A 17,505-nucleotide genomic window follows, 5' to 3' on the forward strand; every position below is an offset into this window, starting at 1 on the left:
GAGGAGTTCTAAGGTTTCGATAGGGGAGCCACTTGCCATGAAAAGAACTACTTTTAGTCAATATCCCTGTATGATAATATTTACACAGTTATCTACTCTTTTAAAGCAGAACTACTGAGATTTTGCATTTTGTAATTTATTTTAGAATTGTGAGCATTCTAAGTACCTGTTCCTTGTCTGTATTTCCATGCAAATCTGCTTCCAGGGCATGTTTAGAGGGATGCTCTCCTCTTTCCCTACATCTGTCAAGCTTTCCTGCAACTCTCTCTCCCATGTTCCTTCCTGACAGGACTCAGCCTTGAAGAAGTGCAGGCCACATGCTTGGGGGCAAGGGTAGCATATTCTGAATAGTGACAATCTTGACATAGATGCAGCCTGAGCAACACACACGGTGTGTCCAAGGCACCATGGGAACATACAGGATTCCCAAACCACCTCAACTTGTTAGTAAAATGGAGTCAAAGAAGGAAAATGGGGTGACATTATCAGTGAAATTATACTGTGCCCCTACTCCACAAAGCAGAAATTATACGTCACCCTGAAAAGTCCTCTCTGTTACTTCTGGAAGACTTCGGAGGGCCACTACGAGCCTTTCAACAAGTCCTGCTGCCATCTGCATTAGCCACCATTGTCCTCCTTTGCACCAAGCAGCCTACGTGATAAAGCTGACGAGGTCGGCCTAGAGAACACGTCAGGTAACACTTCACAGCCTCCAGGGTCACCGAGTCTATCACAAACCAAGGCCCAGGTATCAGGTGCCACAGGAAGTACCAGGACACGGTTTCAGTGTTGGGACCCAGCACTTCCCCAAGTGAAGAAACAGGCACCATCTGCTTGTCAGTTGAGAAAGGGCCCACGTTTCATCCCATATGCCATTCTCCCAGCCCCTCCAACATTCATAGATATCCCCTTCTTGCCAGACTGCTCACATCTCTTATCTCTGAAGCGCATCATCACTCACCCACCCGCATCCCTTGTCCTTCTTGCCTCATGACTCACAGGGCAGCTAGTGTACCCCGCCCTCCAGGAACCACCCCTGCGGGTCTGTTATCTCTGCTCCACCATGTCTGCCATCCTCAGCATGGAGCAAAGCCTCCTGGGTTTGGGTCTGCCCCCCCGACTTTGCAACAGGCTCTGAGCCAGCTGGCATCCCAGGAGTCCTGCACCAGGAATGCAAGAATGTCCCTCTCCACCCCAAGTCACACTTTGTCAGTGGGCCTCCAGTGCAGGGCTGTCTGGGCCCCGAGGTGGCCCTGACTACACAGTCTTCTTACTCACTGCATAGCCCAGAAAAGGCCATCAGGCCATGACACCACATAACTCTTCACACAGGCAACATGCTGTCCTCTCTTCTCCCTTGCACATTTACTGCTTTACAAGGATCATTCTAGAAGTTCTCAGTAGCATGAACTGGGGCAGAGAAAAGAGGACCAGCACAGCTAGTGAAGGGAAACTGCGAAGGCACCAGTATGGGTAATGCTGCAGAAATGAAGACGAAGGGCAGAAGCAAAACACACTTTAAGGACACACACCCCCGACCGAACTCTTGGCCCTGACCCTGACTCTGTGCCAACAGCCAAGCTGCTGAGTTTTTACGTCCTGACATTCCTCATCTGTGGCATGACCGGGCTGGACATGGATGACTCTCAGAGCCTACATAACTCTGGCAGTCTAGGACCCTGAACCCCAGGATAACGCATTTAGAGTGACAGAGACAAAATAAAGTCATGGTGAGGGTGGGGTGAGGTGTAGATAATCTCACATATCGACAATCAGATGTCACGAAGGATATTAACACTGTTGATGAAGGATGCAGCTGGCCGCATATAAAGACACAAAACTAAGGGAGGGGTTGTGCTCAGAAAAGAATTTAGTATTAAACTTGAATCAAGATAAAGACCCAACTATAAATAAGAACTTAGTATGTGAAAAAAGTGGCAATTCACATCGACAGAGAAGAATTCTTTAACCAGTAAATGATGTCAGAACAGTTATTTGGGATGTGAGAGAGGAAAGCAGGCTTTAGCTTGTTTGTAATAGACTCACAGATTTAAAAACATAAAAATAAGGCAACAAAAGAAATGCACTAGAAGAGAATGTGATATTTTACAACCTTTAGGTAGAGAAGGATTTTCTAAATAAGGCTGAATAATAAATACACATAAAGGAAAAATTACATATTCAACTTCAAATGCAGGTTTTATGTATATAAATATTTTTGTACAGCAGGATAAAACAACAAACATTTTAAGACAAATGGCAAACTAGAAAAACTGTTTTCTAGGCATATGTTAACAATCGAAGAGCCACCATCTGCAGTACGCGAAGACCTAGGCTTCCAAGTCAGACAACCCCAGGACCCATTCATAGTATATTTTCTGTGAGGATGGGAAAGATGCCCCCTGGAGTTTTGCAATATATAAGCCTAAACGATGAAAAATAATTTCTCTCCAGGAAACAGTGTCTGTGGAACATGTTTGGCAAGAAAGATGAGGCTACTCTCTGGACAGGTACTGAATGGGCCACAGTGCAGTGATGGAGCCACTGAGCTGTACATGAGAAATGCAGAGGAATTTGGGGGCGGTGGTTGAAGCTACGAGAGATGAAGAACTCAAGGAAAGAGGGCTGAGCAACATGGCAGAATGCTTGAACCCAAACAGAAGAGTCAACCAGGGAAAATGCCCCAATGTTGAAACTAGCTAGGAGGCTGCTGAGAAGCGGGAAATCTAAGGCATGATTTTAAGTTGCTGACCGGGTTCTAGTGTGAGTTGCTACTGCTCTAGGTAACCCCCGCCTTGTTCTTCCCAAGTTGGGCAGAGTTGGCTGCAGCCTGTCACTGAGTCAGTGGTGTTCCAAGAGCCCACATGTTCTCCACCCACTTGGGAGGTGCAGAGAAAGAGCAGTGTGCACAGACGGTGAGGAAACGTAGGCAGAGAGAATCGAGGGGAAGCAGGAGGACAGAAGAAGAAGTGGTCAGGGGAAATGTAGACCTTCCAGCCCAGCCTCAAGATTCCCATAGACACTGTGAGCAAAAAAGATGGAAAGGCCAAACCCATGTAAATCTTAAAGGACAAGACGACTCATAGCAAAGTAGAAAAGTTATAGACATGGAAGGGCAGATACCTGGTTTTCATATGAACCACATCAGTAACAACAAAAAGTCAAATTAAAGCAAAGATCATCTTAGCCATTATCACTGTCAATCCAGGTGTGTTGTGGGAAGAGTGTATATCCCCACCAGTCACAGTGGAAAGACTTTATCATACGTGGGACATTTAGTAGGAACTTCAGGAAGATAAGACCTTAGTAGTGGGATCAAACTAACCCCAGACTAAAGTCTGCTTGTATTCACCTTTACTTTTTAAAAGATTTTATATATTTATTTGACAGAGAGAGAGCACAAGCAGGGGGAGCAGCAGGGAGGAGGGCAGAGGGAGAAGCAGACTCCCTGCTGAATAGGGAGCCTGACGTGGGACTTGATCCCAGGACCCTGGGATCATGACCTGAGCTGAATGCAGACGCTTAACTGACTGAGCCATCCAGGTGCCCTTGTATGCACCTTTTAAAAGCTTAAAAACAAGCTCAAGTACTTTTGCTTTCTGGAAGATAGAGTGGACATACTCTTCCCTATTTCTTCCACTATGTAACACTGAAACCCTGATTATTAGATATGAAACAAACATAAGAGGACTCTGAAGAACAGAGAGAGGAATGCAGACCAGCTAGGGACCTTGGGACCCAAAGACCAACACCAGAGGAAGCTCCCTGGGTTCTCATGTTGCCTCATATATCCCAGACTCAGGGCTGAAGAAGTCAGCAGTATAGAAATGCCAAGTATTTGGACAACAAGGGGCCTCCAAAAAGTCTCTAGCCAGAGGTCCAGGAAAGAGGCAGCCTGGAAAGACTTTGAGACGTAAGCTGCTCTATTCCAGCCAAAGACCACAGAAAAAATTCTTGTCCCACCCCAACCCATGCCAACAAAGCCAAGTTGGGGGCGCTAGACGTCCATCTTTGCAAGCTGTAATCAGGTACCCACAAACCCTCAATGGAGTAGTGTGGACAAGGAGACTAGGGAGCCAGGACACTCATCATGCCAGGTGGTGTGATAAGCCCTCCCCCTCTCCCTGCCCTTGGCCCCAGCCCCTTCAGTGCCAGTCCACGGAGACCATGTTGGGCGAGCCTAGACTTCCACCCTACCCAGCAGTAACTAGATGTCCCTCCTCATCACCACAGGGGCAGCACCAAAGGAGACCTAGAATACAGACAGAAACTTTACCAGTGCTCAGTGGTAAAGAAGCCACCTGCCCAAGGTGTCCAATGAGGTCACAAGAGGATCAGCAATGAGGCACTCCTAACACCCCTTTCCTGGATGCTAACAGTAAAGAGCTAGAAATCCCACCCACACTCAACAGGAATGAGAAGCCCCTCCCCCACCCATACATCATTAAAGACTGAGTGAGGAACCTGGATTTCTATCCCTGCCCCACAGGAATGAGGTGGTGTCACCCCCTTCCCCTGGAGGAACAGTGCTAGAGGAAGCCAGATAAAACAGAAGGTTTAGAAAGATCCAAGATCTCAAAATATAATATTTAAAATGTCTAGGTTTCTATCAAAAATGATTCATCACACTAAGAAACAGGAAGATCTCTAAGTGAGGGGGAAAAAGTCAATAGACTCTAACACCAAGATGACAGAGAAATTAGAATTATTTAACAAAGATTTTATGGCAACCATCATGAAAATGCTTCAAAAAGCAGTTATGAACAAGCTTGAGATGAATTTAAAAATAGAAAGCCTCAGCAAAGAAACAGAAGATATAAAAAGGAACCAAGTGGAAATATTTTAACTTAAAAAATACAATAACCAAAATAAAAAATTCAATGGATGGGCTCAATCACAGAGGGGAAAGAGGAAATTAAATCAGTGAACTTGAAGTGGGAACAACAGAAACTACCAAATCTGAACAAGACAGAAGACAGACTAAGAAAGTGAGTGGACACAGTTGCAGAAACCTAAGGCACTAGAAAATAACATTTAACATCTGTGTCATCATCAACAAAACAGACCAAAGACCTTAACAGACACTTCACCAAAGAAGATACACAGATGGCACCTAGGCCTATAAAAAGATGTCCACATCACATATCATCAAGGAAATGCAAATTATACAACAGTGAAATACCACTACACACCTATGAGATTGGTCAGAATCTGGAACACCGACGACACCAAATGCTGGTGAGGATGTGGAGCCACAGGAACTCTCATTCACTGTTGGGTCAGGACAGCCAATCTGCAAGACAGTTATGTGTTTCAACTGATGAATGGATAAAGAAATAAAAAAAAAACTACTGAAAATAAGTGATAAGGAAAATCTTAAAATCAAGATAAAAAAGACATAATAAATAAAAAGGAGCAAACATACCAATTAAAGCAGACATCTCACCAGAGACTATGCAAACCAGAAGACAATGAAGAAACACATTTATAAAATACTAAAAAGTTATCAACCTAGAATTCTTTTTTTTTTAAGATTTTAGTTATTATTTATTTGAGAGAGAGAGAGAACGAGCATGAGCAGGGGGAAGGGCAGAGGGAGAGGAAGAAGCAGACTCCCCACTGAGAAGGGAGCCCAGCATGGGACTCAATCCCAGGGTCCTGGGATCATGACCTGAGCTGAAGGCAGATGCTTTACTGACTGAGCCACCTAGAATTCTTTATACAGCAAAAAATGTCTTTCAAAAGTGAATATAAAGGTATATTTGAAACAAAATAGAGATAATTTGCTACTGTTAGACCTGCTCTACAAGAAATTAAGAAGGTACTTCTTCAAAGAGAAGGAAAATAATAGCACATGAAAATTTAGATATACAAGACAGAATGAAGAGTGCTAAGAATGGTAAATGTGTAAGTTGTTATAGAAATACATTTTATTTATTTTTAATATCCAAAACAGATAAGTGACTGTTTAAAGCAATAATAATAAAAATAAGAATAAAAATGTGTTATGTGGTTTATAGCATATGTACAAGTAAAAGGTATGAAAATAATGCCACAAAGGAAAAGAAGGTGTTATTGGAAGTACACTGTAATAAGATTCTCACACTAAAACCGAAGTGGTAAGACATTATTTGAGTACGGACTATGATAAATTAAAATCATATAATATTAACTGCAGCAGCAGTTACTAAAAAAATGAGAGGAACAACTGTTAATCCAATAGTAAAGATAAAATAGAACCATTAGAAAATTCAATGAATCCACAAAAGGCAGCAAGCAAGCAAACAAGTAAAGAACAGATGGTAAAATACGTAACAAATAGCAGGAGAATGGACTTAATCTCAAACATATCTATTAGTACGATAAATGTAGATGGACTTGGGGGGTGGGGTGGGAGGGATGGGGTGACTGGGTGATGGGCATTGGGGAGGGCACATTCTGCATGGAGCACTGGGTGTTGTGCACAAACAATGAATCATGGAACACTTCATCTAAAACTAATGATGTAATGTATGGGGATTAACATAAGAATAAAATTTAAAAATAAATAAATAAAATAAATAAATAAATGTAGATGGACAAAATTCCCCAATTAAAGGCAGAAACTGTTAAATTGGATTAAAAGGGGGAAAAAAGACTCAACTATATTCTATCTATAATAATCTAAATTAAATATAAAAACAAGGATAAACTAAGAATAAAATTATTTTTAAAAAGTACAAATGCAAATGTTAATCAAAGGAAATATGGAATGGCTACAAGCATATCAAAGCAGTTGTTCAAAATAAGGATTATTACCAGAGATGCATAGGTACACACAATAACAATGGACTACAAAAATCCTAAATGTATAGGCACATAATAAAAATGCTTCAACATGCATGAAACAGAAGCTTACAAAACTGGAAGGAGAAATAGGCAAATCTATAATCACAGTTGGAGATTTCAACACCTTTCAGTAATTGATAGAGCAATTAAAAAAAAATCATAAGGATTTAGAAGACTTGACCAAAACCATCAACCAAATTGACCTAATGGATATTCACAGGAAACTCCATTCAACACTATGCTCTTGAGGCATACATGGAACATTCAAAAGATAGATCATATGATGAGCCATAAAATAAGTCTCAACAATTTTAAGAGAACTAAAATCATACAAAGTAACTTCTCTAACCACAGTGGAATTAGACTAGAAATCAATACCAGAAATCTGGTATATCTGGAGGATCCCCAAATACTTGGAAATCACATTACGTAAGTTACAAATAACTCAGGAGTCAGAAAAGAAATTACAGAGGATTCAGGAAATACTTTCAACTTAATGAAAATTAAAAACCAACATGTTAGAATTTCAGCACTGCAGCTTTCAGCTAAAGCAATGTTTAAAGAAAACTTCATAGCATTAAATGCTTATATTAGAAAAGAAAAAAAAATACTAAATCAAATACATTATCTCATTTCCTACTTCAAGAAACTAGAAGATAAAGAACAAATTTTACTCAAATGATAAGAGGAAATGATTTTTTAAAGCAGAAATCAGTAATGTGAAAAAAGAATAAAAAATCAGTGAAACTAAAAACTGGTTAATGAAAACATCAGTAAAACTGACAAATCTTTCACCAGAATGACCAGAAAACAGAGAACATATGGAGTATCAACACCAGGGACAAAAGAACAGACCTCACTACAGACTTTCTTTCTACATACGGAAAGTAAGGAAATATTGTAAATAACTTCATGACAATAAATTCAACAACACAGATGAAATTGAAAAAATTTCTTGAAAGATACAAAGTATCAACACTGAAATGAGAAGAAACAATATTTGAGACTTGATACTTATAAAGCCCTCCATTTGAAGCCTATATTCAAATTATGTATGAAATTAAATTTATACCTAAAAAACTTTTCCTGAAACCCCAGCTCAGACAGCTTTGTTGGTGAATTCTAACAAACATGCAAGGAAAAAACTATATCCATTGTGCACAAACTCTTACATAAAAAAAAAAAAAAAATTTAAAAAAAAAAGGAGCATATCCTGACTCATTTTATGAGGCCAGTATCACAATGATACCAACACCAGACAAAGGCATTACAAAATACTACACGCTGATATCCCTCATGAACAAAAACACAGAGGGCCTCCTTTCCATGCAACTTCCCAAAGTCTTCCAAGAATTAGCCACATCTTCTTAGCTGTGCCTATATTATGAACTGCTAAGCAGCAGTGATCTGCCTGTGTCAGAGAATTACAGGATAGTTGCCCAAGTCTTGCACATGAGGATGCCTAGTAAACAGGTCTGTCACTCTTTATTACAAAGCCAAAGTCAAATTTGGTGGAGGGAGGTACAATTTTCATGTTTTATCAAACAGACCTAAATTTCACCATTAAATACAGAGACTTAGATTAGGATTTCTTAAATGTAAAGCTAAAATAGATGAATTTAAGGATGGAGAACATTAAACAGAGACTCTAGGCGGGGGTAAATTCTGCCCTACATTTACACATGTGGTGCCAGGGACTGAAGATAGATGTAAAACTTTGGGTCGGAATTGGAGGAATTAGAGGAATAACCTATACAGAACTCAAGGGAGGTCCCTTGGTTTCAAAATAGATGGCAGGGTTTGGGCTGGGGGCCAGCCTGTCTGCAGGGAGAGGGGATGGCTGGGCTGGAGGTCAGAAACCCAGCTGGAGGCTGCAGCTCACTGGCTGGAAAGTCTACAAGCAGAGTGGTTAGTGCATTCCTCAGAAGTCCTCATTTCCCAGTGAAGCGCCTAGGACGCTTTCCTCAGAGTACTTGACTACTTTTGTTGCCAACACATACACACACAGACACACAGACACACACATTCTATCTTCTAACAATGATTCCAAAAAACTAGCTTTTGAATTTAGCAGAAGGAATGCATTGCTTCACTAGCCCAGCATATTATCCTTGTCACCAAAAAGCAATGAAATTTTTGCTTTATCACTTTGTGTTAAATAACCTTGGCCTTCCAGTCCACTTTCCTTCACTTCAGCACTGATTTTCATATTTCAAGAATGTGTGCTTTCATATTGTTTTCACACAGGCTTTCATTTCAAGCCAGTCCTTCCAAATCTGATACTCTGAATGACCTCTCCCTAAAATCTGAATGGTAGTAAGATGAAGGTTTTCATTAGATGAAGTATAATATTCTGAACTCTGAGACCTGGCAGCATTGCCCTATACCCAGGAACACATCCCTAAAACTCAGTTTCTCGCCCCGGGGGGGCGGGAGGGGGGAGTTGGGAAATGGAGCTAATATTTCTCTTAAAGGATCATAAAGGGATCAAATGGGGAAAAAAAGTATATGAAGATAGTTTTGTGAATGGTAAAATGATGTACAAATGCCATGCAGCATTATACTATTTTGTGTAACGGAGTATAGTTTATACACATGGAGGCAGGTTGAATAATACCCAGGAATTAGGGCTTGTAGAACTACAATAGTTCTAGGGTTCATGTCCTGGCTTTGATATACACATGCTAAATGACCTTGGGCAAGTGACTTATTCTTGGTCTCAGTCTTCTCATCCATAAAATGGAGATAAAAATAGAATCTATAGCATAGGACTACTATGAGGATTAAACAGGTTAATTTATAAAGCACTTAAAAAGTGACTGACATACATTAATAGATTAAAATAGATGGAGAGTTGTGGGCTCTAAAACTGGAAACACTGATTGCAGTGGATTTAGGAAGGATCTTGGATAGAAGGGTAACTTAACAGAGCCACTAAGAAATGTTGATGAAGGGGGAGGCCATTAACAAGCAGATGTTAGGAGAACATTAAGCCAATGACAACCCAAAGTATAATGAACGAGTCTTGAGAGGTAGAGAAATTTAGGGACCTATTTCCTAGGTCTGGGAGGTTGAGGACTATACAAGGGGAGGTAAGTGGGAAGGCAGAGGAAAATGAGTGTTAATACAAAATCGATAGATTGGACACAAAATTCTTGGCGCTGTGGAAGTAAATAATTCAAGCCCGATGGCAATAACTGGTTGCAGAATATTACTGTATTATTCCTGATTTTCCTCAAATTCACATTTTCCATTGTACCAGGGAAACACCCCTATAAGAACTTTTTCTACTTGGTTTAGCATCTACATCAAGCTGTGGCCCTCCTGATGGACAACCTTGCTAAATCACGCTGAATAACAATCCACATTTGGCACACTAATTAATAATTTATATCCGAACTGGTTTCATTAGAGATCTTGCAAGACCAACGGAGATTCAGTGACAGACACTTTTATTAAAATGACCTGTTGCTCTCTAAGTAGGAATCTAGTTGTTTCTCCCATATACTTCCAACTAAAAAAATAATATCTTGCCTCTCAGATTTGATTTATTTTTGCACTGTAATGTATTCATTCTCTCTTCATAGTGTTTCAATAATAATTATATTTTAATTTTTTTCTTGTTGAGTTTTTTCAAGTTTTTTTTCTAGTCTTCCAAACTTACTTTGAAGTTTCCTCTCTTACCCTTGCTCACATCTTATTTTCATTTTTATAATTACAAACTTAAAGGAACATTGTAACCCCTTACATTCCAGGGCCATGCTAATCTCAGAAATATATAAGCTGGGTGTCTAGGTAACCTAAACTTTACCACTTCTTAAATATCACAGCTGGAAACTGACCTGGGACTCTGTCCTAGGCAGTCATGGCTTCTTCCCATAAGACTTGCTCAGTCTACTGACTTCCGTTAGAATTAACACAGCACCACTTTTCAAGGGTCTGTGATGTTCGAGAAATTATACTAGACATTATGGAGAAATTGCAAAAATCACAGAATGTTGGAGATGGACAGATATTAAAGGACTGCCTCATTCCATCCCGTAAACTTATAGACAGGAAAACTTCAACCACAAAATAACCAATACAAAAGGGATAGTGTTTAAGCTACCATCCCCTTGTTATTTCACCCAGGAGCAAGACACACACTTTTGAACAAAGCACTGGGTCTTCTCTTGTACACACAATCCCCCAGAGGACATCTGGATTCAAGATGAGCTGGGTATTTTGTTCTTGCAAGGAGAAGGAAAACATTCAGTGAATATGGCTCAGTTTAGGAGGGACATGTTTCATCCCAGGTGAACCTTCCTGCTGCTGATGCATACTGCTCCTGACCACAAACACTGGTCTATATATTGGTAGTGGAGATGATTTAATCCCACAGGCACTTAAATGCTATTTGCTTCTCTACAATAGTACCTTGTACTTCTGTTTCCATGAAGTGCCTGAAACCTCTATATTCCTAATGAGCCTCTAGCAATAAGGAAAAAAAACACAGATGTTGACCCTATAGTTCTATTCTGTTTCTTCTAATTCCCTTCTTCAGTGGTGTCTTTTTCTTTCTTCTCATATTTTTGCTGTTATGTGATCATTCTTCTTGGGATTTTACATGTAGGAATCCTGAGGGCTGGGAAGAAGTTGGATTCCTCCATGGAGAATTTCCACTTGTTCTACTAGGTGCCTCAGGACACTATTACTCAAGGATCCTTCCAATTTGAATGTCTGTTTTGAGTTCTTTGGGACCACCCAGAGGGAAGGGATTTGGGCTACAAACTCAACTGAGGGCTGTTTTTTTTATCCTACCTAGCTTACCCCATGAGCCCCTCTTTTCCCCTTGTTCAGGTCCAAGACTGGTAAGTGAGTGTGTGGAGGGGGGTATATTTTTGTTTCATCCTTAACATTTGAATGCATGGTCCTTTTAGGTCCCAGATTTATGAGAGAAGGCATTCCTACTCTATGGCTCATCTTGGGGGACCCAGGTTGTGTCTCCTGTTTCTAGTGCCCCACACTATTAAACTAAAATGCAAATTCACCAGCTTCAGAGATACCCTGGGGGAAAGTTCACCTGCAGGATTCGACTCACCTAAGTTTTTTTTTGTTTTTCTCCCTCATTTTTCTAGCCTAAATAGCTTACTTTACTGCCAGCTCATTAGTGCACTTGGGAAGATGTTTTCTTTAGGGGCGCCTGGGTGGCTCAGCTGGCTAGGCATCTGACTCTCGGTTTCGGCTCCGGTCATGACCTCTGGGTCCTGAGATCAAGCCCCACGGAGGCTCCAAACTCGGCGGGAGTCCACTTCTGCCTCTCCCTTTGCCCCTCCCTCCCCGTGCACACGCACGCTCTCAAATAAATAAATAAATCTTAAAAAAAAAAAAAAAGGTGTTTTCTTTAATACGTTTAGTTAGAATATTTAGTTATGTTTAAAAGGAGGGTCAGTCTCGGTACCTAGCTCACCATTTTATCAGAAAAGTCTGAAACGTAGTATTTTCATGATAATTATTTCTTAATATTCTGCTATTTCAGGGTTTGGTTTTTATTTTTCCCATTTCTGAGTTATAGGGGGACTTGTTTTCCATCAGATAGTCTATCAGTGATCATTTAATTGCAACAAGAGAGAACTTCAGGGACTTCAACAGAGATCGGTGAGATTTTGGCCTCGCAGAGGCAGCCTCTACTGTCTCCTCAGCAGAGGGGATCCCTAGTACGCTGGGATCACTAGGGATCACAGCAAGGTGCAGCCCACACCTTACTACTGTCAAGTGACAACATTAAAGTCAGTACGGAGTTGGATGTCCTTTATTCCAGGAAAACAATCCATGGATGGGAATCCTCCTCCTGGGAGATTTTGGGCAAGAGTGAGTTTTATACAGAATTAGGAGAGACAACGCAGAAGCAGGCATGGCTGGCAAGGAGGTCAGGGCTTTCTTTAGAAGACTAGAAGGTCCTATTTTCTAGGGTCAAGTAAGCGAGCGAAAGCTGAGCCAGAGGGCTGGGACCGGTGTTCTCGAGGTCTCTACCAGTGAGATGGCCCCATAAAGTGCAGGCTGACCAGTTTAGATCTGTGACTTGGGCCATGGGGTGGCCTCCATTTTGTGGGTCCTGATAAATGACTTAAGTATGTATTGTCTTTTTCCTTGTGTTTTTTTCATCTTTCCCGCAGGTGTCACATTTGCTTTCCAAGCAGGAAGCAGGAAGAAAACAAAAGTGGAAAACAAGGGGTAGCGCTGTTATCTGCAAAGCGAAGGTTTTCCAGAACCCTGGGTTTACACCTGCCTGGCCAGACGTGTATCACATGGCGGTCCTTGCCGAAACTCAGTCTGCGTGTTTGTAGCTGGGGACGCTGCCCCCCAAACACACCTGGGGATCCTCTAATAAAGCAGAGAGCCAATGAATCCTGGCGGGGTCACCTGCGGTGTCTGCCCTGGGGGCTCACTTCTGGCTTCTACATAATGCCTCAACTCCTTCTACTTTCAGAACCTCATTTTCCTTGTGGCTTATCATAGGATCAATCAATGCATACCCTCTTATGATTATCATCTGATTTTCTACGTGTTTCCTTGTTCTCACTTGATAAATCATGATCTAAGAAAGGTAAACAACCATTTACTTATTCCACTGTATTTTCATTTTGCTTCCTTCCTATTTCCTTTTTTTGAAATGACTTTTTTCACATTTAGTGCATGAACATTCAGGACAGATCTTTATCGTGGACTGTAAGCTTCATCATTATATAGTGTTTCTCTTTAAGAGTTTTTGTTTTTAGTTAAAACTGGCTAACCATGAATTTTACATCTCTGCTTTATTTTTATTTGCATTTCCTTGGTACATCACCATCTCCTCTATTAAAATTATCCTTTCTATGTATCTTTGTTTGGATATATTCCTTAAATATCCCCATCTTATCTCCCCACTTACATTCAATGTTTTGTTAGTTTACTATTACAATATTTTATAACACATTCTATTTTCCAATCATGTTCTCCACAGTTGTTCAACTTCGGGTCTCATTTTCAGTGAATTCAATACTACCACCAGTCTTTTCCATGTCTTTCTCCCTCCCTCTCCCTCCTCCCTCCCTTCTTTTCCCATCCTACCCTCTTCTCCCATCCTCCTTCCCTCTTCTATCCTCCCTCCCTCCTTCCTTCCATCCTCCCTCTCCTCCTGAAACCCCTCCTCTCTTCTCTTTCCCTCCCTCCTCCCTCCCCATCCTCCCATCCAACCTCCCCCTCATCCTTCTTCCCCTTCCTACCCTCCTCTTCCATCCTCCCTCACCCTCCCAACCTCCCCCTCCTCCTTCCCATCCTCCCTCTCCCTCCATCCTCCAGTTTATTATCTCATGGCTATTTTTTTTCCAGAAGGACTACTGAGGACCATATACCCTGAGTTTCTGAATGCTTGAGAAGACCTCTCTGTTGTCTTTATACCTGAATGGCTGCTGGTTTGCAGATAAACATCTTAAGTCACATTTTCATCTCTAAGAATGTAGTACACACTGTCCCACTGCCTTTCACATTTGAGTGCTATTAAAAGGTTTAGGGATACCATGACTTTTTCCCCCCAAGAAGTAAGTTGATTTTCCCGTGTGCCACAGAATTCTATTAACTTTAATAAAGCATGGTAGGGTAGTTTCTTTTTTACCGAATTTGTGTTTCCTGGGACATGTTATACTCCTTGAATCTGAGGATTCTAATCCTTTTTTTAAAAAAAAAATCATGAATTTATGGGCTCCATGCTGGGAGCCTACATAAAAAAAAAAAAAAATCAGAAATTTAAAAATATCATTTAAAATTTTTTCTTACATTTTTTTCTTTCTCTATTCCAGGCACAATTATGCTTATATGAGATATCCTTTATCTGTCTTCACTACCAATGATTTCTTCTATAACCTTTTGTAATTGTTTCCTTTTGTTTCATTTGCTCATTCTCTAAAACTCACTTTTCATGTCCCCGAATGTATCTTCAGCCATATATGTATCAGCTTCTTGTAAGAAGAGCCTTGTTTCCCTAATGATTTTGATCTCCTTACTTTTATGATCTCTACTGGGAGGCCCTACATTCTTCCATGGAGTCCTTCTCTCAGAAAGGCCACATTTCCCTTAATCTTTGAGTCTATGCACAACTATGTGTATATGCACTTCTTGGACTTTGTGGCATCATTTCTTCTGGTGGGTATTATCTATGTACCTTTTAATTTTCATGTTCTAACTCTCCATTTATGCTTGGAGTAAATCTGCAAAGGTTGAATGCCTTTTGACGACTATTTTATAATAAATCACCTACTTGCAGTATCATGCCAGAGAGGGACAGAGTACTGACCTTGCATAGCTGGGGGTGTGAATCTGAGTCCCGTGCCTCTGAGCACTTTCTCAACAACACTCCCCCGCAGAGATATGAGGCTCCTCTGTGCCACATGCACATCATCAATTTCATGTGAGGAGCTTTCAGCTTTATTCTCTTCAGCTCTCCAAGAATCTTTGGAGGCCCTTCTTCTATCCTTCTATACCAGTCACCCGCTTCTCTCAGGGATGAGACCACTATGAAGCTCCTCATTCACGTCTAACTCCCTTCCCATTTCATCAAGTAGGACAGGAAGGAAGAACTCTCCTAAAGGTTAGAAAGGCACCCAAACTGTGTCCATTAGTGTTTTCTACCTGCTTTGGAGAACTCATCCCTCCATCCACAGTGCTGCTGGTCTGGGGCGGGGGGGCGGTACTGCCTCCCCCAGTGTCCTTCCTTGCCCTGAAGATTACTCCGTCTCTGAGCACATATATCCCTAAAGAGTTTTTAATGCTGTGGGGAAATGTTTTTGGCAAAATAGCAAATGATCAAAAGGATACAAAATCACACAATTAGAAATGGGCAGAAATTATCAAAATAGTAATGACGGTTATTATTTCTGAATAGCAGAATTATGGATGATTGTCATTTTTTATATTTTTAAATTTCCTACAAAAGCTACATAATTACTTGTATACCCAGAAAAATATAATACATTAAAAAAAAAAAAAGATGTAGTCTCTCGTCTCAACCAAGTTCTAGATATTTTTACCAAAACCAGACCTAGGTTCCTCTCCAGCTCTTGAACAGACAAGCTCCATGCCCTCAGTCCCCAATTTATCAAATGAGTTATAATGCTACCACCAGATTACCATGGAACTCTTCCACAAAGTCACAAAGTAGGGAATATAAAATGTCTTGAACTGGGGTGCCTGGGTGGCTCGGTCATTAAGCGTCTGCCTTCGGCTCAGGTCATGATCCCAGGGTCCTGGGATCGAGCCCGGCATCGGGCTCCCTCCTCCGCGGGAAGCCTGCTTCTCCCTCTCCCGCTCCCCTTGCTTGTGTTCTCTCTCTCGCTGTGTCTCTGTCGAATAAATAAATAAAATCTTTAAAAAAAAAAAAAGTCTTGAACTTACTGTGGGGGAAGGATCACACCACCAGTATGAGAACAATTTCTATTCACCCCTACCTCGTCTTTTGCCTTTGGCTTAAACCTCCGAAACGAGTCTTTCTCATCAGACAGAGCACCGCGACTGGCAGTAGAAATCTACTCCTAGGGAACGGAACTCGTGGCTGGTAGTGCTGGAACAGCCCCCTCCTTGCCTTGCCTCACCTGTCCCCGAGGAGGAGAAGCAAAGGAGCTGAAGAAGCCTATACTGCAATTCAGAGACATGAACACAGTGCTGAGAGGCCCTGGCTCCCAGAGAAACAGGCAGGCGGAGGCTAGGACTCCACAGTGGCCATGCGACTGGCGTTCCTTCCAAGGTAAGGCCTCATGCAGCTCCTGCATCATGACAAAACACAGACCCAGGAGCTGACAGAAATTGGGGCCGCTTGTGAACTAAACTGGATGCCCAAGTATGTAAATGTACCTAAAATGCCACTGTCCTTTTTTTTTTTAAGATTTTATTTATTTATTTGACAGAGACACAGCGAGAGAGGGAACACAAGCAGGGGGAGTGGGAGAGGGAGAAGCAGGCTCCCTGCGGAGCAGGGAAACCCATGTGTGGCTCGATCCCAGGACCCCGGGATCATGACCTGAGCCGAAGGCAGTCGCTTAACTGACTGAGCCACCCAGGCGCCCCTCAAATGCCACTGTCTTGACACACAACACACACACACACACACGCGCGTGCATACAACTGACAAGAATGCAGGTTTTTGCTCGATGTAAGAAGATTTCTTTAACAGGCAGATGTTCTCTAAACGACATGGGCCGGCTGAGGCCTAGCATGTCCAGTGAGGTGACTGAGACGCCCCTTGGGTACTCAGCATTGTGTCTGTCATATGTAATTCTTCAACCTACAATCTGCCATGATTTACCTGCATAATAAGATGTCTTTAAACATTATATTCAGTAATTTTAATTATAATAAACCCGCCCCACCCACATATTGCCTTTCGGCACAAACCACCAAATCACAGAGTGCGGCCAAAGGCAAAGATCACCTCTAAATTATCCCTAAAGACTTTCAGAAGGCCTACGTGTAAACAAAGAAGACAGGGAAAATGTTCAGATGACTGTCGATGGCGAAGATTCCAACTGCTGGATCACTTCCTGGATTTTCTCTGCAAAAACATCAAGTTTAAAATGAGAAGTACTGTTTATACATGGGGGAAAAAAAAAACCCAACTTTCAAAATGCACCTCATGTCATTAGATTAATTTGCTATGCACCTCAGGGC

General features: G+C 41.4%; 1 long non-coding RNA gene across 1 annotated transcript in view; it reads right to left on the reverse strand.

Moving 5' to 3' along the window:
• LOC118007351 overlaps positions 1 to 17,505 on the reverse strand; it is a 128,998-nt gene that overhangs the window by 53,283 nt on the left and 58,210 nt on the right. Inside the window, exon 2 of the long non-coding RNA XR_004678390.1 lies at positions 5,193 to 5,293. This is a non-coding gene — a long non-coding RNA (uncharacterized LOC118007351). The remainder of the gene's footprint in view (positions 1 to 5,192; positions 5,294 to 17,505) is intronic.

Source organism: Mirounga leonina, unplaced genomic scaffold (assembly GCF_011800145.1).
Source record: "Mirounga leonina isolate KUSES-001 unplaced genomic scaffold, KU_Mleo_1.0 Mir_118, whole genome shotgun sequence".
Taxonomy (NCBI): domain Eukaryota; kingdom Metazoa; phylum Chordata; class Mammalia; order Carnivora; family Phocidae; genus Mirounga; species Mirounga leonina.